Source organism: Tenrec ecaudatus, chromosome 13, assembly GCF_050624435.1.
Source record: "Tenrec ecaudatus isolate mTenEca1 chromosome 13, mTenEca1.hap1, whole genome shotgun sequence".
Classification (NCBI taxonomy): Eukaryota; Metazoa; Chordata; class Mammalia; order Afrosoricida; family Tenrecidae; genus Tenrec; species Tenrec ecaudatus.
Window position 1 is genome coordinate 122,892,875 of NC_134542.1, and position 27,572 is coordinate 122,920,446.

Consider the following 27,572-nt stretch of genomic DNA (forward strand, 5'->3'; position numbering starts at 1 on the left):
GGTCACGGCGATCAACGGCGCGGCGGACGCAGTGCGGGCACGAGAACGTCTGCCGGACGCCGCGCTCGCAGAGGAGGCGGCGTGCGGGGTCGAAAGCACCAAGCCGAGGCTCACTAGGCTCGGTCGCTGGGCGGAAATGACGTCACCGGAAAGGACCCTTTCCTGCGGGGCTTTGGGGGCGGTTCCGGACCCAGCAGAGAAGGCCGAGCCCCGAGAGCGGGCCCGGCGGAGAAGGCCCAGCCCTAGAGGGAGCTAAGACTGAGCTTGCTCTTGTAAAAGGGGCGCCTCATCGCCACATGCATCACGACCTGGTGAGTGGTGTGTTAGGTGGATGAACGCCCGCCACATCACAGCACGCACATCATCTTAGCCTCTCTATTTGGGGTGCATTCTCCTTGATATTTAGGGAGCTCTGTTGCGTAGTGTTTACATGATGCGTTGCTATCTGCAAGGTCAGCAATTCCAAACTACCATCTTCTGCGAGGGGAGAAAGACTAGGCTTTCTACTCCCTTACAGAATTACAGCCTCCAAAACTCACAGGGGCAGTTCTAGCTTGCCCCGGAGTCTCGATGAGTCGGCATCGACTTGATGGCAGTGAATTTTAGGAGTTATTTGATTTTTCACGGAGAAAAGACACCTCACATTTGCAGGATAAACAGCACACACACATTGTCTCTTCTTCTAGAACTGCTGAAACCTTGTCTACAGATTTCAGTGTGTTCGCATCCTTTCATACCATAGGTGATCAAGGTCAGGGATTCAAGCCCACCATCTACCCTGTGGCAGAAAGAATAGGCCGTCCGCACCCACAGAGACATGCTAGCTCAGGAAAACTATATAGTTAGGGTCCTTATAAGTCAATATTGCCTCAATGGCAGTGGGTTTAGGTGGGTTTGGTGATTATTCATTAGTAAGCAGCGGGTCCTGTATCAGATGAAACATGCTGCACCCTTGCACAGTAGTCAAAGGCAGTGACATTCTTCCTAAGGCAGCACCACCGACAACCCATTTTAGAAAGGGTTTCTAAACAAGCTGGTGATATTAACTCACAAAATGAGATTGGGGCTATTGCCAAAGGCTCATGGAACTGTGAGGGGAAAAGTGACCCAAGCCTAATTGTGCAAGTGCGTGCGTTGCAGTACCAGCACTAGAAGGTTAGGGCGAAGAGAGGGTTCAGTGCAGAACACCTGCTTTTGGACACGTTTCTGGCATTCACGTGACAAAACATTGGATATATTTTGTAGGAGCACCCATTATTCTTCCTCAGAACTCTTCCACAGCCAAAAGGACAAGGAAACCACAGTGGCTATGTGGAGCACAAGGATCAATCAATAGACACTACCGTTGATGGCTAGAACTTCAAGTAGCTGCAGTAGCATATATTGAATGAAAAACACCATGTTCCAGTCGACTTGTTCATGGGGCCTGGAAACTGCTGAAGATATGTCTCCTCCTCAATCTCCTCAAGTTGTGCTTTAAAGCCACTTAGGAAAGATCTATGATTGAACATGGGCCACGTGGAGTCAGTCACCTGCTTACAAATGAGAAGAGAACTGGGACTCACTGGAGGACCAACATTCAAACTGCCATCTCACTGCCCAGCCTAGAGAAGAGCAGCCCTGCCAACAGCAAGTGCAAATCAGAGCAAGAATGGCCTGCTTTTGGAGCCCAGAAACATCCAGTTCACCGTCTAGAACAATGAATGCAGTACATAACCGTGAGAGCAAGGCCTCCAGGGATTCTCCTCTGCTTCAGCCTCACCAGAGCTTATTTCCTACAAGTCGATCCAAGTCGGCCTCAGTGCAGCCCGCCTGATCTCTGGCCTCTGGACCACAGAGAGTATCTAGTATTTGTCAGGTGCAGGATCCCAGCCCAGCAATTCGACATGCCTCCACAACTTCCTCTTAGGCCCACCACATCAGCTTCACTGGCAGAGGGAACACCAGCCGAACCACTATATCTCAGGGTGTGTTCTCAGAAACTCTATCCAGGCTGGGCACCTGGATAGATATCTATCTGGCAGCAGAGGTTTCTCTATTCTGTGACGCCAGTCGTCCTCTGGAAATACCCAGGAATAACAGGGCCCACTGGGAGGTTCTTCAACTGTTTTAAAAAAAATCTGTCTCCAGGTGTGCCAGAAGGAACCTCAATGATCTTGAGTGTAGTGCCGAACGGAGATACCCACACCATCCCTGAGAGGCTAACCTATGAGATGTAGCCACTAACATTCACCCGAGGCTGAAGATCAGCACCCAATCCTAGCTGCTATGCATGCATGACAGGACTGAGCCTGGTAGTGCGCTTAGTTAGGCCTCAGACTGCTAAACCCAAAGTCAGCATGTGAAACTGCCAGCAGGACCACCTGAGAAAGACTAGGCTTTCTACTTGTGGCAATTTCATTATCTGTCAACGTGAAAGGGTGGAGCTTAGCCTGTCAATCAGGTCGCAGTTTGATGATCTCATTTGGAGGCAGAACACAGAGAGAATCTGGTGTTGCGCGCCAGGTCTCGCCAGCAAGAAAAGACGCGCCACAACAGGATTCTTCCACAGGCGTTTTATTGTGGGTTCGATTTGCAGATGCGGAAAAAAGACCCCGAAGCCCCAAACTGCTGCTGCTTATATGCGCTCTATGGGGACGAGCTGTGCATTGATTGGTGTGTCTGTGGACATGCTGTGCATTGATTGGTGCGTTCACCAGAACCCTATTTTGCATACTCCAGGGTGGAGTTATGACTACGTCATCTCAGCAGCGCGCACGCGCTAAGTGGTTGTTTACCACTTAACTGGGCCACCGCCCTGACTGCCCGGCGCCATCTTGTAATGGCGGCGAGAGCTGCGGCTTCCCACAATCTGGGAGATATTCCTGTTGACAAGCCACATGGAGCTACACTGATAGAGCCAGAGCCCTCGAGCTGGAGGAGCCATGTGGAGACCCGCACCAGCACTGAGATGCTTACACCGCCACTGGATCCACAAGTCTTTCCACCCACTGGCCTGTGGTCTTCCTGCATTTGGTGTCATTGCATGACTGTGTGAGTCTAAAGAGGGATTTATGGACTAGTATCGTTTTTGGGGGTAATATCAGACTTATGGACTGGTTCTGGACTTGGCTGGGATGTTTTCTTCATGTAGCATTGCTCTTTGAGATAGAATTCTCTCTTGCACACATATGAGTGTCTATGACTTTGTCTCTCTAGTTTACCCAGACTCACACACCACTCCCATGATTATAAGCTCAGGAGCCTCAGGGATGGTTTTACTTTACTCTGTAGGGTTGCTATGAGTCAGCATTGACTCGATGGCAGTGAGTTTGGTTTGGAAGGTAAGCAAACTGCCATGGCAATTTCTCAATGCAGTTCAACCTGGTACACTCACAGACCTAAAAATCGTTGCCTCTAAAATAGCCAAAGAACTGAACCTTTGAAAGGAACTTCAGAAGTCACCCGGGAGAATACTGCAGACGATGGCTGGGCCCAGCTATCTGTAGGGTTTCCCAGGATGCTGGCTCTGCCTAGGATGCAGGATTTCTGTGTCGGGCCCTCTGCAAACTGACATCTACTTTCTTCTCTTTCCTTCCAAGCAAATCCCCAGAAGTGTCCTTACCCTGCCCCCAGTCCTCTGGACTTGGGAACCGGGCAGCTGTGGACTAAGCAGAGTTCAGCTCTGTGCAGCTAGTGTTTGAGGCTGCTCTGGGACTGCAGAGGGGAGGCGGAGGGACACTGAACTCCCTCCACACTCAAAACACTGCCTTCCCTGCAGAGTCACAGCTGAGCATTGTGTTACAGAAGCTGTTTGTGCAAGGGGCATTTATTTCTCCCTCTCCTCAAGGGTCTGTGCCACCCCCACCCCCAACACAATCCTCCTGCTTAGAAGAGAATGTGATCCATGAGAGTGAATGGAAAGGAGACGTCAGGAACGAATGGCTCTTCCAGCTCCCAGAGACCTGATCGGATTACTCCACGCCCCAGATTTGTCTGAAAGACCCCATTCTCCTGGGTCTTCTCCTCATTGTTTACCTTCCCTTGGCATTGATCTGGACCACAGCTACTTACACAGCAGTGACTAACTCACCTGACCCACTGTTTGATCTCTGCCTTGCCTTGCCTTTCCTTGTATTCCTGATACCATCGCGCCCTCTGCTGGTAGGTGACAAAAAGCCAACCCAAACTCATTGTCAGTGACAGGGTAGAACTGCCCTGTGAGTTTCAGAGACTGTAATACCTTATAAGAGCAGAAAGCCCGTCTTTCTCCTGAGGAAAGACCACTGATTTTGAACCGCTGACCTTCCGGTTAGCAGCCCGGCATGTAAACATTATGCCACCAGGGCTTCCTGGCAGGTTAGAGGTCTGGTAAAATAACTTTTTCTTGCTTGGGCAGTTGGCTTGTAATGGTCTTTGCTTTCCTTGTTTTTCTGTTATTTATACTCTGGAGGAATTGGGGTCATGTATAGAAGTTTTCTGAAATTTGACCTGGCTGGAGCATTTTCTTATGAATTGGTTTATTTTTAATTTTTTAAAGAAAAGGTCTGAAGTAGTAATTTCATCTCTACACAAAACTGGAGGCCGTCCCGCTCTATATCCCTGACTCCAAGTCTCCAGTTCAGATCAGGGGCTCCCTCTTCATGCTCTTCATGTTCTTGTCCCACAGAACTGGGCACATTCTCCTAGTGTTCCAGGACAACATGGCTTGGCTCTCAGGGGTCTGAGCCACTTTACCCAAAATGCTCCATCCAACATTGTTTTTGTTGTTGTTTTGTTTTAACATTTTATTAGGGGCTCATACAACTCTGATCACAATCCATCCATATACATACATCAAATGTATAAAGCACATCCGTATATTCTTTGCCCTCATCATTTTTGAAGCATTTGCACTCCACTTAAGCCCTTTGCATCATGTCCTCTTTTTTCCCCTCCCTCCCCACTCTCCCCCCACACCATTGTTTTTATGTTAGGTTTTATTACTAAATTGCCCTCTGCATACTGATTTACTGTTTCCAAAAGGTTATTTATTTATTTATTGTGTGTGTGTGTGTGTGTGTTTCAGATACTTTTTATTTCTTCAAATTTGTTTATTCATTAGGAGTGACTGAAATGAAAAATAGAATTGAGTCCCATCATCATCATGATCATCGTGGAAATGGCTTTAAGAGAAAACTGGTCAGATGAATATTATTGCTTCCCATTTTCAACCAGTAGGTAGTTGCCATTGATCTAGACAGCCAACCGTCTGCCAAGAATGCTTGAGATATGTTATATAATACAACATGCCCATTCATGGGGGAAACCCACTAGGAAATAACTTATGTGTACTTCTTGATTTCATCGTACAAGACCAACACAAAGGCACCACCCATGCCTCTGAGCACATTGGACCAGGCGCCCTTGAAGAACGCTTTGCTCCCTTCATCCCGAGCGATCTTCCTCCAGCAGTCCAGCGTGCCGGTGTACATGATATCAGTTCCTTTGCGCCCCAACTGCATCATCATTCGGCGACGAACGGTGTCAAATGGGTAGGAAGTCAACCCAGCCACGGCTGTGACGGACTGTGCAATCATCCAGCTGACGAAGATGTGGGTGTTCTTGGGATCCGGAAGCATTCCCTTTGCGGTGTCATAGATGCTGAAGTAGGCAGCCGGGTAGATGATAATTCCCTGCACACACATGTTGAACCCCTGGTACAGGCCCCTAATCCCATCAGACTTGGTGATTTTAACCAAGCAGTCACCGAGGCCTTTGAACTCCCGTTCGGCGCCGGCTTTGCCCACATCAGCTGCTAGACGAGTACGGGCAAAATCAAGAGGGTACACAAAGCACAAAGATGTGGCCCCCGAAGCACCGCCCGATGCCAGGTTCCCTGCAAAGTAGCGCCATAACTGGGTCCTCTTGTCCACACCACCCAGGAAGATCTGCTTGTATTTATCTTTGAAGGCAAAGTTGAGAGCCTGGGTGGGGAAGTATCGGATGACATTGGCCAGGTTACCATGCCAGAAAGACAGGACTCCCTGCTCCTTGGGGATACGAACCACACAATCGATGATGCCCTTGTACTGCTTATCTGCGGTGATTTGCTTGCTGGTGTGCTGCACCTGCAGCAGGAGCTTGACCCGTTCGATGGGCACTACCGCCGTCTTGGAGATGGCCGCGGCCACTCCACCTGCCAAGAAGTCCTTGGCGAATGACACAGCGGCATCTGTCATGTTGGAAGAGAACGAGGCGACGGGCGACCGCTTAGATGGAACAGGAACCGGCTCTGACTCCGGGGCTCTCCCAAAAGGTTTTTTATGTTGTATTTTCATTCTCACTTGTTCTCAGGAATTTGAATTCTTTATTTCTTTAACTACCCATTCATTTTTAAGCTTGTCTTGTTCAATTTCTATTTATTTGAATTCCCGTCTAAGCCTGGAGCAATTTCAGTCATAGGGATTGTCATTATTCTGTACCAATGATTGCTCCTGGTGTTTGCTAACCCTCTTCTCCATAGGAGCTCTGCTGCAGGTTCTATGAGTCAAGACATCCAACATTCTAAAAGTGGAGCCTGCATGCGGCATTGGCAACCTGGACATGTGATCAAGGACCCGGATGAAGGGAGCTGAGCCACTCTGCCATGATGATGATGATGATAAGAGAGGTGGACGCTTTGCTGGTGGCCACTGCAGCATCGATGCCTGAAGAAGCCTCGTCTGGATGGACTATGAAACTGGGAGGACACAGAGAGACACACAGAAAGATGGAGAGGCAGAGAGACAGAGCTATAGAAGTAGAGAGAGACACAGTTGGAGAAAGACAATGACAGAGAGATGGAGAAACAGAAAGACAGAGAGATATGTGTGGAAAGAGATACAAAGGGAGGCATAGCTAGAAAGACAGAAGGTGACAAAGAGAGATAGACAAATAAACAGGACAGAGATAGGGAGACAAAGAGATGATAGAGACACCTATAGAGAGAAAGTAAAAGGGAGGGAAAGAAACAGAAAGAGATGCCCCTCCATCTAAATGATGTGGATCTTTGTCCTGCCTCTTGGTGCCTGCTGATGAGTGAGGACTGGTGTGAATTTCTTGTCTGAGCTTTGCTTACCTCATCATGGGCATCTTTAGAATGTGGGTTTTGCACAGTTTCATGAGGAGCAATGTGCTTTTTTCATGAGGAGCAATGTGTTAGGTTGGGTTGACTACCCCCAAACAAATCCTTGTGGTAAGTTGCTGTCATATTTCACCGTACAGTCAAAGAAGCCATAACATTTACATGTACAGGGAAAACTAGGAGGCTTACTTTGGGAGAAGAGACAGGGGCACTGGCTCTAGTGGACAGGGGGAAGCCTTTCATAACTTGCCTCCATCTACACAGTGGATGGAGAATTACGGAGCCCAGAGATGGATCAGGATCAATTAAGTCACACACACACACACACACACACAAGAGCTTCATGTATTGAAGTAATTACATATCAATCAGGTATCCTAGCCCAGTCCAATTCAAGTTCATCAGCTTTACACTAGTCCATAAGTCCCTCTTCAGACTCACAGAGCCACATGCAATGATGCAGAATGCAGGAAGATCACAGGCTGGTGCGTGCAGGGCCATGTGGATCCAAGATCAGTGGAAATATAGCTGGGCTCCAGTAGCTCTCAGGGTCTGTGGCAGAGTTCTAGCAAGCAGAAAGGTGGAGGGGGAGAGAGAGGAGATTCTCAGGGTCCGTCTTATGAGAAGGCCATGTCCCCGTGGAGGCACCACCAACCTATGAGCTGAGTGAGAGGTTGGATTCCAGCTCTATACTTTCATACATCTTTCAGTTGCCATAGAGCACAAGTGGAATGGGAGCAGACCTTTCAGTCACATAAGACCAGCACATTCTTGGGGATGGAGTGTAATTGTGAGACTTTCCTCACCACAAGTCCAATGGGCAGCATTGGCGTCATTGATCGTTATGATCATCCTTGTGGTAATTTGCTAACATAGTTCACCGTACAGTCAAGGAGTCCATGACACTGATGTGTACAGGGCAAAGTTGGAGGCCCACTTTTGGAGAAGCCTTTCATGATTTGCCTCCACACACACACAGTGGGTGGAGCATCATCGGACCCAGGGGGGTGAATCAGGATGGATGAAGTCAAGAGTGAGACAAAGGGTCTTTGACACTTCCGGGTACTGCACACCCCATGTCCTGATTTCTCTGACCGACTAAGTGACCCGAGGAACCCTGGCTTGTGGCTGTCCCTTTCTAGGACTAAGGTCCTTTGTCCACTTGGCTACCCTTGGGGCCCACCAGAGGGTCTTACAAGAGCAGACTTGCTATCTTTTCTACATCACCTCAGGAGCCACTAGGGGTAGGGAGGAGATGGGGAAGCCATTGGTGTTGAGCGACACTTACCTCAGGCCTTGTGGGGCTGCCACTGCCTGGGCAATCCTGTCTTCCTGACGTGGTCATCCACAATGGCAATGAATGGAGTGGTGTGGCATAAATGCAGGGCTGCACTCTCCTCCTGAGGCCACTGTCTAACTACTGATGGGAGTCCTGGCAGGCCCAGCACATGCTCAGGCAGCACGTTCTCAGATCACGGGCAGTGAAGACAGTGCTGTCTACCAGGACAAGTGTCCCCCGTGAGAGTGGTGAGTTTGAATGAGCAATCAGTACACTCCTCCTTTCCTTTAGGGGCAAGGCCATGGTTAGGAGCCAGTGAGTCCTCACAAAGTTTAAAATATATATATATATATATATATATATATATATATATATATATATATTTGGGATTTAATACATCTATCATATCATTCCATATTTCAAACATGTCAAGTAGAATTGTACAATTGTTACCACAGTCAGTTTCCAAACAATCTTTTTCTACATGAACTCCTTGACATCATCTACCATTTGCCCTCTTCCCTACCTCACTGTACTCTCCCTCCCCAGAACCCTTTATTCGGCTTGCTGTCCCTATAGGTGAATTGGTCCTAGGTTTCATCTACAAAAAACTGAAAAGCATGTAATACAACTTGAACAGGGTGACTTGCATCGACAACACTTCTGAGATACACTCATACAAACAAGCAAAAACTGAAGAAAACAATACATACAAAAAATACAGAAAATGTTGGGAACCAGATTATGTCCAGCCTGCATCATAGGGTGGATGTGCTGACAAAGTTATAAAGGTTCAGGTCAGATTTATGCCTTTGATCTTCTATACTCCTCTCTCCCAAACCCTTAATTTTAGATGGAGGGAGTTCTCTGGAGGCTTATTTCCCATGTCGTTCCACCAGAGATTCGAGGGCTCCCACTCTCAGGCATAGCCTTCTGCACACCAGATTCTCACACTGGCGCCTGTGATACTGATCCCTCCTTCGACTTTGGATTCTATGGATTCCAGTCCTTCAGTGACTGATGATGGTGTGCCTCTTCCATGTGGACTTAGTGGACATCTCACTGAGAAGGATGCTTGTCTTTAGATGAGCCATTAAGACCCCAGATACAATTTTACCTGATAGCCAAAGACCATCTAAATCAGTGGTCCTCAACCTTCCTAATGCCACGACCCTTTGTTCCACATGTTGTGGTGACCACCAACTATAAAATTATTTCGTGATACTTCATAACTGTAATTTTGCTACTGTTATGCATCAGACGACCATTGTGAAATGTTTGTTCGACCCCAAAGGAGTCGTGGCACACCGGTTGAGAACCACTGTTCTAAACTCTTTGACACATTTTGCTATAGTGTGTTCCTTTCCTGTGGGAGAGTACTGGGAAGGGCCACAATGTAAGAACAAATTGTTCTGAAGTCAGAGCTCGTATTTAGTGTGAGCCCAAAACCCATTCCTGGAACTATGTTTTTTTTTTGTTTTTTTAATTTTCTGCAACTTGGGAGTTGATACATATGTCAGATCATTCCATAGTTCAGTCACATCAAACAGAATTGTGCACTTGCTTCCATAATCAGTCTTCAAGCATACTTTTCCTTCCTGGACTCCTTGATATCATCTCCCTCTTGTCTCCCCACTCCTGTATGTCCCCCTTCCCCCTGAAATCTTTGTTCTATTTGCTTTCCCTATAAGCTCAAAACAAATGAAAATAAAATTACTAAAAATTGAGACATCAGTGGGGTAATGTATTTAAATATTTGTTTTAAATAAAAAACATAAATGACAACAAGTCATTTAACATTAGTAAACCAGCACAGTAAGTGGAAAATAGGTTCAACAAAAACAATAAGGTATCAACAATGATACCTTAAGAGTACTATTCCCTGAGCTCGATCAGCAACCAAGCTAAAATGTAAAGAGTTAAAATCCTTCAAAACTGGATTCCTCATCATCATCATCCGTATCTCAATGCAGAGCTTCAGCTGGTATGAGGTCATTATAGACGCTGTCCTCACTGAGATCGCCATCATACCATCACTGCTGTCATTTTCATACAAAGTGCAGTCTTCACTGCCATCCATAGCATTACTAATACTACATTTCTGGAAGGCACGTCGCACCATGTCTTCTGGAATGTCTTCCCATGCATCTTGAACGCACTTTGCTATTAACTCTATGTCAGGCTTCATGAGATTTCCTCCTTTTGTTAGTCAGGCTTGACCAGATGACATCCATTCATGCCACATCCTTCGCACATGATCTTTAAAGGGCTTATTCAAAGATACACGTCATAGGATGGCTCTGAATGGTTAGATATGAGTAAACAAACATTCAAAGCCCTGCAGTGTCAGCAGGGCTTTCAATGAACAGAGGAGAAGCGGCAATCACCCACGAGATAACGGTCGCTCGTCCCATTACCTCGGGTGGGGGGGGAGGACCAGTGAGATGTTACACCTCACTGGGGTACCACTGACCCATGTATAAGCCGAACCCCAGTTTTTCAAACTCGGCTTATACACAAGTATATACGGGTCCTTCCAACTCAAGCCGGCTGCTGGTCCAGAGCTGAGGAAGCAGACAGTAGGAAGATGAGATGTCAAGGCTTAGCATAGGCCAGTAGCTCAGCATAGGGAAGCAGATCACGGTGGAACCTCAAGGTGGAGCCATATGAAGTGGTGTGGCCTCTGGAGCTGCAGCAGGAGGAGAGGAGTTGGCCCACAGGCAGCAGGCACTGCAAGATGGGGCAGCACCATGGTGGAACAGCACAGCACAGTGATGCAATCCACCACAGTCCACGGGTTGGCTTGGCCCACAGGTAGCACAGTTCACCTGTAGAGGCAAGGCAGCTAACTCAGGCAGCACTCTGGTCTGACCACCAGGGAGACGGAGGAAGGGGCTGCCCTTGAAGATCCATTTATCTTGGGTTGGGCCTCCAAAACAGGTCATCAAGCTGCAACCTGACTGACAGGATAAACATGTTGGTTCTGGTGCCATGTTGGCATAACAAACTTAACATTGATACGCAAATCTAGTGTGCTATTTGAGATGAACAGGAAAGCTGTCATCAACTATTACATTTTGTAATGGAACAAATATGCAGAACAAATTGTTAAGTTCTAGGTTGTGGGTGGACCCTTGTTGGGTGTTAAATATGAACCATGTTAGTTCTCTAACCTTCACTCATCTGCTCTGTTTAGGTTTTGAGTCCTTGTTTGCTTGCAGGTAATGAGTGTGTGCACGTGTGTATGTGTGAGTAAAGATGACCTTAGGGCTGGCAGATGTCCTTGCTGCAGCAATATAACTTGCTCCACATGGGGTCTACTGTGCGTTCAGCCGGACTAAACCAATCATGGGTATTCCAATAAAGCAAGATAATTGGAGGATAAATTGTGTTGATTTATTAATCATGCAGAATTAAATAAAGGTGACTTTCATTTAACCTGTCTCTGGCCTGTCTCTGGTCTCCCAGCACACCCTCAAGACCCAAGCGAGCCTGGAGGCAAATAATTCAAGGTACTGAAATTGAAGCAGATCTGAATCACAAATCAGGCAATAGTGCATGAAATGACAGAGGATCTTCCTTGCTTGGGTGTTTTGTGCTTTCTGGAAGGTAAGAGACCTGGGAAAGGCAGGGAGACCTATCCCAGGCCAGGTGTCCCCAGCTAGTAGGTATGTAGGACAAGTCAATGAGGAACACTGTCCTTTGCCTCTGCAAGCACGTGGGGTTGAGTTCCAAGACATACTATCCTGAGCCCTCAACCTGACAATGAAACCTGCACTAAGAACTTCTTGGTTGCTGTTTTGCCAACACCCAGGTCTCACTCTCATTCCAGGGTGCATTTAGATATCCAAGGGCCCAAGGTGCGTGGTCAGCATTTAAGCCATTAGGTCAGAGAGGGGCTGGCCCACTGTTGTTGCACGGAGTTGACTACTAGATGAATGGGGATCCCCAGTGTGTTCTCCGAGGGAGCTTTTGGCACCAGACACACAAAGAGCCCCTGAAATGGACATCTTTCCAGTTTGAGAGTGAAGAGGCATCAAATTCTTGCAATTAGTCTTGGGAGCTTAAGCTTAACTCAAAGTTGCTGACTTACACGTATCTCAAGGAACCATGGTCCAGAATAGTTTGGGGTCACCTGCTTATGCTAACACAGTGGTGTCCAAAATCTTCTGAGCCTCATCCCTTAGTCTGATAAGAAGGCCAATGTTTCTCTGGAGAAATGGAGACAATGGTTCCAATATAAGCGCCTTTAATTTGCCTCCTCCTCTATCTCCTGTGACATGAGGGTCCCCTAGAAACGAGGGTATGGAGGGGGCCTATGATAGAATAACCAGTAACTAATTTGCTTTATTTATCATAGGCTTCACCATATCTTCATGGGGAATACAGGTGAGCTACAGATTTGTAATTAAGTAAAATGAATCCAAAAGGCATCTTGCTTATTAGTCAACGTATCTCTTGCAATTTAATTGAAGGGCGAACAGATAAATGGCTTAGGGAGCCTCGCCTGTCTTGTCTCTTGCTCTGTGATGGTCAGACCAGTGCGTGGCTGCCTTAGCTTGTTCTCTCCCTCAGCTGGCAAGGCTCATTTCCTGCAAGACATTCCTGAGGAGAAGCCACATGGACCTACCCTGGTATAGCCCTGGGTGCCGGAGAAGCCACACGAAGACCCCTACCAGCACTGAGCTGCTTACACACTCACTGATTCCGCTTTCCTCCTGCATTCAGCCTCATTGAGTGTGCTTTGTGAGTTTGAGGAGGACTTTGTAGATCGGTGTCGACCTTATGGGCTTGGGCTGAACTGGGCTGGGATGCTTTCTTTCTGTATACTTGCCCTTTATATAAAACTCTCTCTTATACACATATGAGTTTCTGTGGATTTGTTTCTTTAGTCCACCCAGACTAACACAATATTGTTTGTCATATTTAAACACGTATGTAGCACTATATTTTGCCAAGTGCCATGGGCAATATTCAAATGATTTACACGTAAACTGAGGACAGAAGATGTATTTGTTATTCCGGGTTTTGTGTGTCTAACTACGGCAGTCGGCTGCATTTAAGCAAACTCTAAGAGAGGAGACAGCTCCACACACATAATTAGCAAAGTGAGTTTCTTGGTGGCTTAGGGTTGTTGGATGCTAGAGTCAGAACCTGTACTTAAGATCAGAATCAAGGCCCTGGGTTTAATCAATGGTCATGGTTCAAGAATGAGTCAAAGGACAGAACCAGGAGCTAAGTGTCACAAATTCAGAGTCAAAGTGTTAGTTGACAGAGTAAAGAACTACATGCCTAGAAATTTCGGTGCCTAACACGCTATGACTGGAGTAATTCAGGAGTGTATTTGTTAAGGTATAAGGATTTAGAGTTATGGTTTACGGATTAACATGTTGGGGGTTTAGTTCCTGAGTTTGAGACTTAGGGCCTTAAAATGATAATTAATGTTACAGAATATGTTCAAGGTTTTTATAGTGTATCAAGGAATTGGGATAGTCTCCTTAGGTTAGGATTAGGGTGTATGGTGATTAGCAGTCAATGATGATTAGAACTCAAAGTGAATATTGTACATTGAAACATATCCTACAACTTAACATATATCTATTAGCTATAGACTTTGTGGCACATTTAGACTTATATATAACATATATTCTAGAGATTAGTGAATATGATTTATTTATGGTCACTAATTTTTATTTCTTCTTCTAATTGAATACCTCTTTTTCTTTTCCTTTTCTTCCTCTAACTGCCTTAATTAGAACATCTACTACAAATAGAACTTCAGTGGTGAAAGTGGACATATTGGTGTGTCTTATTTTTGAGGTGGCAATGTTTTTGTGTCTATTTTCACATTATCCACAAAGTGTAACATTTGTTGAATTTTTTTCCCTAAGAATGCATATTAGCATGTCAGTTATTCCTGTTTTATATTATATACTTAGAGTATTTTTCTTATAAAATACTAAATGTTGTTTAGTATGTTTTCTGTATCTATTGAGATGTCAATGTGAATATTTTTTTTCTTCGGCTAATTTTTTTTTTTAGTTTTTTTTTAATTTGCATTTTTTTAAAATCTTTTTGTTGGGGCTCATAAGGCTCTTATCACAATCTGTACATACATCAATTGAGCAAAGCACCCTTATACATTTGTTGCACTCGTCACTCTCATAATTCACCTTCCACTTGGGTTCCTGGAATCAGCTCGGTTTCCCTTTTTTCCCCCCATCCCCCTCCCTCCACGATCCCACCCCTGGTCCCTTGATAGTTTATAAATAATTATTATATCTTATCTTACACTCCCCGGCGTCTCCCCTCACCCACCTCCCCATTGCCCATCTCCCAGAGAGGAGGTTACACATAGATCTCCAAGATCAGTTCTCCCTTTCTACACGCCCTTCCCTCCTGGTGTCGCCACTCCCACCGCTGGTGTTGAGGGGTTCATCTGTCCTAGATTCCCTGTGCCTCCAGATCACCACTGCACCGCTGTACATCCTCTGGTATAACCAGGTCCGCAAGGCAAGGTAGAAAATTGGGGTCATGATGATTGGGAGGGGAGGAAGCGTTCAGGAACTAGAGGAAGGTTTTGAGTTTCATTGTTGCTACACTGAACCCTGAGTGGCCCATCTCCTCCTCACTACCCCTCTGGAAGGGGTGTCCAGCTGTCTACAGGTGGGCATTGGGTCCCCATCATGCACTCCCCCTCTTTCACGGTGATGTGATTCTCACCACCACCCCACCTTTGTTGTTGGAGACCTGGTCTCCTCTGTCCTTCATGGTCACCTATGTTGGTGTGCTGCTTCCGTGTGGGCTCGGTTGCTTCTGGGCTAGATGGCCGCTTGTTTGCTTTCAAGCCTTTAAGTCCCCAGACGCTATATCTCTCAGTAGCCGGGCACCATCCGCCTTCTTCACCACACTTGCTTATGCACACTTTCGTCTTCAGCCATTATGTGAGGAAGGTGATCACACAATGATTGTTTTTGTTCCTTTGTATCTGCTACGTGGTCCATTCAACACCTTGTATTCGCTTAGGCCATGTGCTTCTTCTCTGTGGGCTTTGTTTCTTCTGAGCTAGATGGCCGCTTATTTGCCTTCAAGCCTTTAAGACCCCAGATGCTATATCTTTTTTTGATAGCCGGGCAACATCAGCTTTCTTCACCACATTTGCTTACACACACGGCTGTCTTCAGTGATCATGTCGGGAAGATGGGTATCCTGCAATGGCTGCTTAGCAGGGCAAGGTGCTATTTGTATTGGGGGATTATGCATGAGGAGGCCCAATGTCCATCTGCTACCCTACTACTGAACCTATAAATATATGCATATAAATCTATTGCCCCCATAATCATAAATATATTTACATATGTACATGTCTGTATTTAGGCTTCTCTGTATGCACTTTGCCTCCTACTCCTTTCCTCTATTTCCTTTCGCTTTCCTCCCGACCCATTACCATGTTTAGCCTTCATTCTGGATTCAGTAGTTCCTCTCAGTTACCTTGCTCTTGGTCACTCCCTTCCAGTCCTCCCCTCCCCTCCCTCCTCTGGTTTTGAACCACTCGCTGTTCCCTTGTCCCTGTGTTGGGCGACACCTCCTCCCTTCCCCTACCTCCCACACTCTCATGTCCCTCCAGGACCATTGGTCCTGTTGTTTTCTTCTCTCATTATTTGTCCAGCCTATCTTGTCTAGGTGGACCTGCTGACAGAGTAATATGTGCATACAAATGGATATGACTTTGACTGCGCCCAAATGGCCCATAAGAACATGGCTTTGACAGAAGCAACATCGACACGCTGATAAGCAGAAAAGCCACTAACATACAAAATTTACAAGGTAAAAAACAAAACAAATTAAAAAAAGACTAAACAAAAAGATAGCAAATATTAAAAGAAAAATTGCTAGTAGTTCAAGGTCCTTTCGTTGGCCTTTAGGAGTGTTTTCTAGGTGTAGCTTGTGAGGCGCCACGTCCTGGCCCGGAAGACCATCCTTTATACTCCCTCGGGCTCCCTTTGCTCTGCTTCCTCCGCTGCTCCATTGCACGCCCCCAGTGTTTGCCTCAGTGTGGCGGGGTCAGCTCAGTCGCCCATCCCCCTTTGTGTCTCAGGTGCTGTCCCGTGTAGGGCCATGTGTTGGTGCAGGATGTCGTATCTCGTAGTGTGGTCAGCTGAATGGTCCTCTCTGTATGATGGGCCCTTCTAGCTGGTCTATTGACCTTGGGCTTGGTGGACCCAGGTGTACTCCACTACGTCCTTTCTCCTTCTTTTGTTTCAGTTTCCTTCTGGATGTGGTGTGGTGGGTCAGTTCCTTTCCCACTCCAGACGATCTATTTTTGTTTTCTGTTGTATTCCCTTCGAGTGTGGGGGTCGGCCTAATTCTGGTTTGGGCCGGCTTGTCGTCCAGCCTCTTTGTGTAGACCTCTGTACTTTGCGTTGCCCTCCTTGTTTGGTGTGTCGTGTTGGGGTCCGTATGCATGTTCCAGATCTGTGGGGACACAACCGATACTCTCCCCCGGGTGGGTTAGTACCCTGCCCCCCCCATACCATCCATTCGCCCCCCCCCATACCATCCATTCGGATTCTCCCCCTTCCGGTTCTCCCTCTCCCTACCCCACTACTCCTTCTTTATGCTGGGCTCTCATGTACCTCCCTAGGTGTGGCCTGTCCTCCCTCCAACTATCTATGCTTCCTCCCGTTTATTGTGGGATGGATGTTTATTCTTCTATTTCTGTCATGCTGATTGTACTTACCTCAGGGGACTCATGTTGTACCTGTCCCTTTGGGTCTGGCTTACCTCGCTTAACATAATTCCTTCCAGCTCTTCCCATGAAATAACGTGTTTCATGTGCTCATCGGTGCTTTTCAGTGCTGCATAATACTCCATTGTGTGTATGTGCCAAAGTTTGCTAATCCACTCGTCTATCGATGTAAACTTAGGCTGTTTCCAAGTCTTTGCTATTGTGAATTGTGCCGCAATAAACATTGGAGCACATATGACTGGTCGTGTTTTATTTGCTGCTTCAACCGGGTATATGCCCAGTAGAGGGATGGCTGGGTCATAATGTAGATCAATTTCCATTTTCTTTAGGTATCGCCAGATTGCTTTCCACAGTGGCTGTACAAATCTGCACGACCACCAGCAGTGGAGGAGGGTTCCTACTTCACCACAGCCCCTCCAACACTTGTTGCTCTCTGATTTACTGATCTGGGCTAGCCTCGGGGGTGTTAGGTGGTATCTCATGGTTGTTTTGATTTGCATTTCTCTTATGGCAAGGGACTTTGAGCACTTTCTCATATGTTTATTGGCCATATTGATCTCCTCTCTAGTGAAAGTTCTTCTCATTTCTTTTGCCCACTTCCTTAGGGGGTTAACTGTTTTCCTCTTTTTGCAGGTCACGATGGTGTTGTAGATTTTAGTAATGAGCCCTTTGTCTGATGTGTCATTACTAAAAATCTTCTCCCAGTCTGTGAGTTGCCTTGTCACCCTTTTGGCAAAGTCTTTCGAGGTGCACAGGTGTTTCGGCTAATTTTTTTATGCCTATTCAATCCTGAGACAAGTTTCAAGTAATAGTGGTAATTAATTATTTTAATATGTGGTATGATTCAGTTCACCAGTATTTTATGCAGACTTTTGCCTCTGGATTATAATCAATATTGGTCTGCGGTTTCCTTGAAGTATTGCTACCTCGCATTGGTGTCAGATCACTCCTGGCCTCATAGCAAGTGTTGGTAAGTGGTTCCTCACGAGCCTTGTTATATCTCTGCCCATTAACTGAACTTGAGTCACATTTAGTGCAAAAGGACTTATTCACACTGCTTGAATACTCTGTTTTCTAGCTCCAGAATCTTCAGTTAAATCTCTTAAAATTAAGCTGGGAGTTCCACACAGAATATAATTTGATTCCATCTGCCTTAGACCTTTGGAACAGCCTGAAATGCACCCAGCTACAGGCTGTTTCTTGTTCTGGTTGGATCCTGTAATCATCCAGCAGACTCCTCAGTCTAGAAGACTAAAGGATTTGCACTTCCCCTGTCAGACAAACTGTTTCCCACACCCGTGAGGCCCTGTGCTGCCCTCACACTCGAAACCGACTTATGGGAAATACTCTGTCATATTCCAGGCTGTCGATGTTTGGAGAATTTTTTTCAGCTCCCCTTCCAGAAAATGGTATAAACCATGAGAGCTTGGAATTCCTCAGTGATCTTGATGCCACCTTGTGGGTTCCAATTTTCAAAACAAAAGAAATCAATTTTTTTTATTTAATAAGAGAGCTTAAGTTCCAGCAGATGTCATGTGAGGGGAATGGCATTTGATAGCCTTAAAATAATTTTTGAAAACATAATTAACACACTAGCCTTTTGTTTATGTGTGGGTATTCATGTTAGGCATGGTTGACTAGAGAAACAAATCGAGTGACACTCATATATGTGTAAGAAAGAGCTTTATATAAAGTAGTAATTGTGCATCAATAAAACCTCTCAGCCCAGGCCAACTCAAGTCCATAAGTCCGATATTAGTCCATACATCCCTATTCAGACTCATTCAGCCACATGAAATAATGCAGAATGCAGGAAGATTACAGACCTGTGGGTGCAAAGTCTTCTGGATCCAGTGGCAGTGGATGCATCGGGCAGGTCTCAGCATTGCTCTTGAACAGGAAGATGTTAGCCTAACCCTAACCCTAACCCCAAACCCTAAACCCTAACCCTAAACCCTTAAACCCTAAACCCTAAACCCTAACCCCAACCCCAACCCCAACCCTAACCCTAACCAATATAAACCCTAAACCACAACCCAAAACCTAAAAATCCCAACCCATAACAAACCAACACTAACCTACAACACACCCTTACACCTAAAGACAAGCACAAGCACAACCAAAGCACAACAAAAACAGCAACCAAATCCACAAACCCCAACCAAAAACCTAACAACTGCAACCCATAACAGTAACCCAAAACACAACCCTAAACCTAAAGACAAACACAAGCAAAACCACAAACCTAACAACCCAACACGTAACCCCAAACAGTAACCCAAAACACAACCCTAAACCTAAAGACAAACAGAAGCACAATCAAAATGAAAACCACAAACCTAACAACCACAACCCCTAGCCTACAATAGTAACCCACAACACAACCCTAAATCTAAAGACAAGCACAAGCACAATCAAAATCAAAACCACATACCACAACCACAAACCTAACAAAACCCTAAAACACAACAGTAACCCAAAACAACCCTAAACCTAAGGACAAACAAAAGCACCAGCCCAACCAAAACCACAAACCCCAACCCCAAACCTAACAACCCTAACAACAGTTACCCACAACACAAACCTAAACCTAAAGACAAACACAAGCACAACCAAAACCACAACGCCATGGTAGAGGCAGGCATGAGGGATAAAGGACCAGGAAATGAGCGACAGCATGGCTAGGCCTTGGGCACCTGAGGGGACAACCTGGAGCGCTCCAGGGGAAAAGGCACAAGAACAATCCAGGCACAACCCCGTGCATACCTGGGCAGGTGCACGGTGTGGCAGGCGGAACAGACCATCCCCGCCATGGGGAAGACCCATGGCCATGGAAAGGAGCACGGATGGCTGCTTGGTATCACAGAAGCACACACTCCTGCGAGCCACTCCGTGAGCCAAGAGGAGTGCTCCTGAGAGCCCAAACCTAATTCCCCACCCCTGCCCTCCCTACGCACGGACAAGTGGATGGTGGGAAGAGTCGAGGGGCCCATGGACAGAGCCAGAGGAGTAGTCCCATTTGTCCTGAACGTTCGTCCTTCTGGCTTAGGTCCGGCTTGGGAGAGCATGACGGCCCATTGATGGGGTGTGTTCAAGTAAAGTCACTCAAGGAGAGCAAAACAGAAAAAAACAATCCATGTCAGGTTTCTGCCTCACCTGACCCACCCAGGGCCAAGGAAGAATGGCTGCCAAAAGGACAAGTAGAGTGCCTGACACCAGAGACACAGTCCGAGGAGCGTGGAAGGTGCTCCGCTAAGCATGGCACGGCTGCCCGGATGGCTACAGCAGGGAGAGAACACAGGGAGCACAGAAGACCCAAACCGCCAACCTCTGTGGGTCCCGCCACCCTCCAGGCGCTGGAGGCTGGAGGAGGCACCACAGGGTTGGGACACAGCTGGACTCACAAGAGCCGGTGCACGGTCCTTAAAGCGAGAGACACACAGGATCAAAAGGGAGCACGCCACGGGCCATGGGTAACCAAAAAATGACCCAGGGAACCAATGCACATCCAGAACATAAAACCAACCTCTTCAGCGAACGTCACTGAAGGTGAGCATGTCAGTACCCATTCGATGGAACAAAAGAGCAATTTCAGCGAAAGAAATACCAGGCCAGCAGATGGTGCGACGGCTTCTCCCCATGGGGCACCCCATGGAACCGCGTTTCAGCCAAAGACAAGCCAGGCGACCCCATAGCACTCACTCACAGAGGTCCTGGGACACTCTGGCAAACCTCCCAGAAATCAAGGAAGGGGGGAGCAGCGTGCCCTTCCCCATGACACAGGCTCTGCACACTGGAGGTCCCGCATATCGGTGGGGCTGGTGACCTACGTGAAAGCATTTTTCTCAGGCTCCAACTGAGGAGCGAAGCACTCAAGGAGTCGCCAAGGAGCAAACTGCCACTCGCAGGGTGACCGCAAGCCACCAAGGCGGGTTCCAGGACCCAGAGTGGGGACTTGAGAAACACTCTCAAGGACCACCTGCAATAGAACTGAGCAGGCATCAATGAGACAGAGCCGTGTCCAGGCCCGGGCAGTAAACACCGAATTTCTGGGAGTATGAGAGCCACCACGGTTCTTGGAAAAATTCAAGCACAGCTTCAGGCAGTCCGGACACCGCCCAGGCCCGGAGAGGCAGAGGTGACACCAAGACCAGAGGAGTGCACGCAGACCGATGCTCCCAACCCGCCACCTTCTATTTGTTCATGACGCCTCCTTGGGGACTGCTCTGGTCCGTGAGGCCGCATCAGGTGAGCACCCTGTGATGGTCCACCAAGCCTGATGGACACCGACTTTAGGGACGGCAGTGAAGCCCACCAACCCGTAAGGCTGCAGGTACAACCTCGGGCCACCACGGCGCTCAGTCACCAACTGGAGGACTGAGGCAACGCTACCGGCGTCCTGGAACTCGCCAGCAACACAGGGCCCTCTTGTCCCATCGCATTGGCAACAGAGCTCAGGAGAGAAAGTGAAAGTGAACTCTGGGTGGCTGTGGCAGGACAGACGAATGTGCATCGCTGGCCAGCAATGGTGTGTCCTTGGCAGGACAGTCACCTAACTTCGACCAGTTCAAACACCGCCATCATCTACCACAGCCACCTGACCCAGAACACTCACCAGATGATGCCGCCGCTGCCACCACCGCCGCTTGTCCCGGACACGAATCGCCACCACAGTGGCCGCCGCCACCCTCCGGTGTCCCGCTTCCGGACACTCTATCCGACAGCCAAGTGCCATCCACTGCACTTCCGGTGGATATGATGATGAAACGCTCCCTGCACAAACAGGAAGAAGACAGACCAGGTTGGTGCCCAGTTATCACCACCTATCACCACCTCCTGACCGGACCTATGTATGGGCAGGAAGCAGAGGAGGGGGAGGACCAACCAACCAACCAACCAACCGCCCCTGTAGGTTTCTGAGTGGGCGCAACGACAAGGGTGTTGATGGGTGGTTTCCAACGGGCTGACCTTGTGATTGGTAGTGCAACCGGAAGGCTTGTGCAGTGCATGGAGCACCCATCTCACCTGAGGGGCGTCCTGTCCTAGTGCGCTCCACGGGAACCTCCTGGCATTGCTGGCCAGGAAGTGGGGGTTGGGTTGAGGGTATTGAGGGTCCCTGTGGGAAAGCTCTAAAATGACAATTGTATTCCTATTCTGAGTACGATGATGGCGGTATTGATAGTATGACATGTAGCTAAAGTGCAAGTTTAAACGGTTTATACCAAAAAATTTATGTAAGAATAAACAAACGGACATCTGAGAAACAACCAAGTCCACATGGAAGAAGTGCACCAGCCTGTGAGAGCACAAGGCGTTGAAGGGATCAGGTATCAGGCATCAAAGACCAAAACAAATCAGAGAGCTGTGAATGAGGGGGAGTGCAGAGTGGGGACCCAGGACACATCTGTGGGCAATTGGACATCCCCTTGCAGAAGGGCCGTGATGAAGAGAGGAGCCAGTCAGGGTGCAGTGTAGCAATGATGAAACATACAGCTTTCCTATAGGTCTTGAATGCTTACTCACCACCACTGTCATGAACCCAATTCTACCTTACAAATCCAGCTGGACCGGAGGTTGTACACTGGTACAGATAGGAACTGGAAACACAGGAAATCAAGGACACATGAACCCCTCAGGACTAGTGGTGAGAGTGGCGATACCACAAGGGTAGCGAAGGTGAGGGAGAAAGGGGGAACAGATTAGAAGGATCTACATATATCCTCCTCCCTGGGGGATGGACAGCGGAGAAGTGGGTGAAGAGACATGTCAGACGGTGTAAGATATGACAAAATAATAATTTATAAATTAACAAGGGTCCATGGGGGAGAGGGGAGGGAGGAAAAATGAGGCGCAAATGCCAAGGATTCAAGTAGAGAACAAATATTTTGAAAATGATGAGAGAAACAAATGTACAAAAGTGCATGACACACTGGATGTGTGTGTGGATTGTGATAAGAGTTGGACAAGCGCACAATAAAATTATTTAACTTAAAAAATGCAAAACTTAGAAACTAAAAGAGTTGTTGAAAAAAAAGACCTGGGTGATAGAAACAAAGTTGGAGATTGTGGGAAACACAAGGATTTCTCCCAAGCTGTCTCGCCCAAATATATGCCAAACTTAGCTGCTTGTGAAGGACTATACACTTGAAGGTCATCAGGAGTAGATCAGGGGTCATTCTCCCTAAGGGTTATCAGCCATCTTGAGCAAGAAGACACCACTGTTTATCCCACAAGTAGGGTCCACTCCCTTCTGATAAGGATAGTAGTTGTCTGTTTCCTTGTAGGAAACCCCAGAGAGGTCAAACCCATCCAAGAATGACCAAGGTTAGGCTACCATCCAAAATCTAGGATTCGCCCATCTTGTCACATGTATACCCCCAATCCCTACTCTTCCTTCTGCGTGCATTTCCCTAGACTTACCCCCTCTCACTACTGTATTACCTATAGCTGAAGCTTTTAATGTTGATGACATTCTATTTCTTATCCTTTTATAATTTATGCTTTGAGGATGTACGAAATTTTTGCCTGGTTACAGGGTTACAGGGACCTTTCTCTAAATATCAAAAACTTTCAGATTTTACAATTGAGGTATATGATGAACTGAGATGGTTTTTATGTATGTGGGGCGGGGGGAGCCTGAAATTCTGCCCGCACCAAACGTCCAGTTGTTAGAACACCATATTCTCTGCCAAGACTATCCTTTCCTTCACTGACCTTTTGGGCAGCTGTTTAAATTCTAGTGGCAAAGCAAGAATGTTTTTTTGTGCCGACCTGGTACCTGTAGGAAGATATGGGTGGATTTTGCCTTTCAACCCGGTCACTGTCTAATGGACCTCCTTTGGTGGTGAGACGGAGATACAGGGCTCTTTGGAGGCCTGCCACTCTCTCCCTCCGTGTTGGTCAGCCCAGTTCTCTGCTTAATCCAGCTGCCCTGCCTCATCATGTATTCTGTGCTGCCTGTGGGCCGAGTAGTACTCCGTACCACCTTGTCAAGCCAGAGTGCGCCACATCGCTGCGCCATGTAGTTCCACACTATGGCCCCACTTTGCCGTGTCTGCTGCCTACAGGCTAATTCCGCCTTTTTGCCATCATTTCAGATGCCACACCTCCAACCAGCCACATCGAATCACTACCCAGTGAGGCTTCATTGTGAATTGGCTTCACCACACTGCACTAGGCCTCCAGTACACCTCACCAACCCATCTTCCTGCAGCCTTAGCCTGGGGCTAGTGGTTGGGTGAGTTGGAAAGACCTTCAGTATATTAACTGACCCACTAACTTGAGTCAGACTGAGCTCTCTGTACTGTTGTATGCACTAATTTGCTGTCATGTTCCTTTTCACTATATAAGCTTATTCATATATATATATGTATAAAATCTTAAGTGTCCTATTTTTTTCAATGGTAAGTGTATATCTTTAGGAATATACTAGTGCATGAATAATGTAGTTTTATGGTAAGTATAAAATAAGGTTGCATAAATCCTCCAACTTTTTTATTTTAAAAAAACTGTTTTAGGCTAAGATAGATTCTTTGTATCCTCATAAAGAGTCTAAGTCCACTTGTCAATTTCTATACAAAAGCCAGAGTAATTTTTATTGGAGTTACAATGAAGCTAAATATACTTACCATCTTCACAATTACTTGTATAATATGTATTCTTTCAGGAGTTTAATAGTTCTCAGTGCATCGATGGTACACTTTTCAATAATCGAACTTCATTTCTGATTTTATTATATAATTGAAATGCTAGTTTAAAGAAGTAACATTTTAATATATTGACTTTGTATGCTGTGATCTTACTAATAAATTCCTTTATTAGTTACAATATATTTTTTGTAGCTTTAACCTTTGGAAGATAAAAAACTTTTATCATTTAAGAGACCCATTCCCTGATAATCTTTAAAAATTTTTTGTAAGAATTGAAAAGTATAACAAAGTAGATTCCAGCTCTTTCAATATGCAGACTAACCAATACTAAGAAGATGACCTATTTTCACTGGGGAAATCTGCTGCAAAGTATCTCTTTATAGTGTGAAAAAGTAAAGATGTCACCTTCTGTGTGCCTGACCCAAGTCACACTATTTTCATTCGCATCGCATGCATATGAAAGCTGGACAAAGACTGGAAAGTTGGTTCTATGAATTATGGTGTTGGTGAAGAATACTGAATATACCACGGACTGCCAAAAACAAAAACAAAATTCAGCTTCTACTTTTTCCAACATACATTTGGGAGGATAGCATGACTCTGTCTCATTTACTTTGGATATGTCACCAAGACACAGCAGTCCCTCGTGAAAGACATCATGATGCTTGGTAAAGTAGAGGGCTGAGAAAAAGAAGCCTCAACAAGGTGGACTGACACAATAGTTCCAACAAGAGGAGGAAAAAAAACAACAGAGGATGCTGAGTTGGTTATTGCTTTCTTCTTTTGTACACAGGGTCACTTTGAGTAGGAACAAACTGAATGGTATCTAACAACAACCATCTTTTACCAAGTTTCTTTACCATTTTGGGCAAAATTCATTCTAGTTTTATACAATGCATTTATTTTTACATATTGAGTTTAATCTAGGTGACAATCATCAGGGTTTTCTACATCTAGTTTTTCATAATCAGATTGAAAACAAGTCTTTCTTCCAAGGTTACCAATGGGTGGATTTGAACTCCAACATTTTAATTAACAGCCAACTATTTTTTTCATGCCATTAGTTGGAATCAGAGACTGTTTAAAATATATTTAAGACATGCTAAATATAAGAGACAGCTGGCCACTAGATTGTGGAAGCAAGCTCAACTGGCTCAATGGCTTCCAATTCACAGCATTCCATTTTATGATCATTCTGTCTTCCTCAATCATCATTGAATCAGACGTGTAAAATTACCAAATTGCTGCTAAGTAATGAAAAGGTCAATGTCTTGTTCTGAAGACTGACACTAATGCCTAGTTTTAAGTCAACCATTAAATTTTTTTGTTTCACTTCAAAAACTCACTACCATCAATTCAATGATGACTCATAATGACATTATAGGACAGGGTTGAACTGCCCCTGTTCCTTTCTGAGACTGTAATTGTTTACAGGAGTAGAAAGTCAACTTTCCAACTTCAGACCTTGTGGAGTCACAGCCCTAAATGTAACTACTGCACCACCAGGGCTCCCTTTCGGCTTCGATTAGAAAGCACCATTGTGTTGCCCTTGTGAACTTTTTCTTTAAATCTTTCTCCTACCAAAGACCTGAATTTTTAAAGTAACTGACAATGTGCTTTAAATGAGTCCATCTGAACCATAGGTTTTATGACACTGTGCCCTGTAACAATAACAGGCAGCTCACTCTCCCACCCGGTCAGGAATGGGTGCCCTGTAACAATAACAGGCAGCTCACCCACCTGCCCGGTCAGGAATGGGTGCCCTGTAACAGTAACGGGCAGGTCACCCACCGGTCAGAAATAGAAACATTTTTAAATTGCAGCCTGAAACAGGTGTAGCCCAGCCCAGAATGTTTACACTCCAAGAAGCAGGCTAGCCTACCTACAGTATCGTTTGGCAGACCACTGATCTTAAATGTAGAACTTACTTTATTACACTTAAAAACTATTTTGTTTCACTTTTCTGAGAATGCTTTGCCAGTTTCACACAAGAACTTGCCTTCCCCCTCCCCTTACTTGGCAAGACGCCCCACAAGGAAGTATAATAACTTCCCTTTGAAGCTGTTCGGGGCTCTGGCCTTACAGACTGAGCCTGCCTCAGTTGCTGGTGAAGGCCCAGATTAGAATCTGTCTGAATAAAGCTTTACTGTTTCCATCTCTGTTTCATTGAGTGGTCTGGGTGAGGGTCTCACTCACTAACATTTGGAGGACCCAGCGAGATCCCCCAGACCCCATGGACGGGGGTCCCTGCCTGCAACTCACTCCTGGAGGGTCCGGACCCAGCAGCCCAGTTACTGCCTGCACGGCGCTGTTAAGTCATGGACATGGGAAGTGAAAGTTCTGATGCCCAGAAGTTGTATTTGGTTATTTCGATCTGAAATGTTGTAAAAATGAATGTGACAGGTGTAAATTTTGAGTTCAGGGGGCAAAAATACCCTTTGAACTTCTCTGAGGCCATTCTGGTTAGTCAAACTGGGTGACTAAAGGCCTGGTCCTAGCTTGGTGCCACCAGAGGCCTAAGACCATAATGCATGTGAATGGGATAGTTTAGATCAGAAAGGATTCAATTGGAATGTTTTCAGAATGTGTTTAGTATCTGACTGTATTAGGATTACATCGATCTTTTCTATCTATTTTTATTGCTATAACGCATCGTAGAAATGATTCTTGGGAAATATGAATAGAGCATCTGGCCACTGACACCTGTGGACCTAGTTCACAGGGACTATTGTTGCAAACAAGAGCAGATTGCCTGGTCTCAAGTTTAAAGAGCTGGGGGAACCTGAGCCTATGACATGACTTAGCACAAGG

At 46.2% G+C, this 27,572-nt stretch overlaps 2 pseudogenes; one reads left to right on the plus strand and one right to left on the minus strand.

Moving 5' to 3' along the window:
* Window positions 1-27,572, plus strand: part of LOC142424072 (uncharacterized) — a 783,158-nt pseudogene that overhangs the window by 592,079 nt on the left and 163,507 nt on the right.
* Window positions 5,113-6,262, minus strand: LOC142424683 (ADP/ATP translocase 2 pseudogene; annotated as a pseudogene).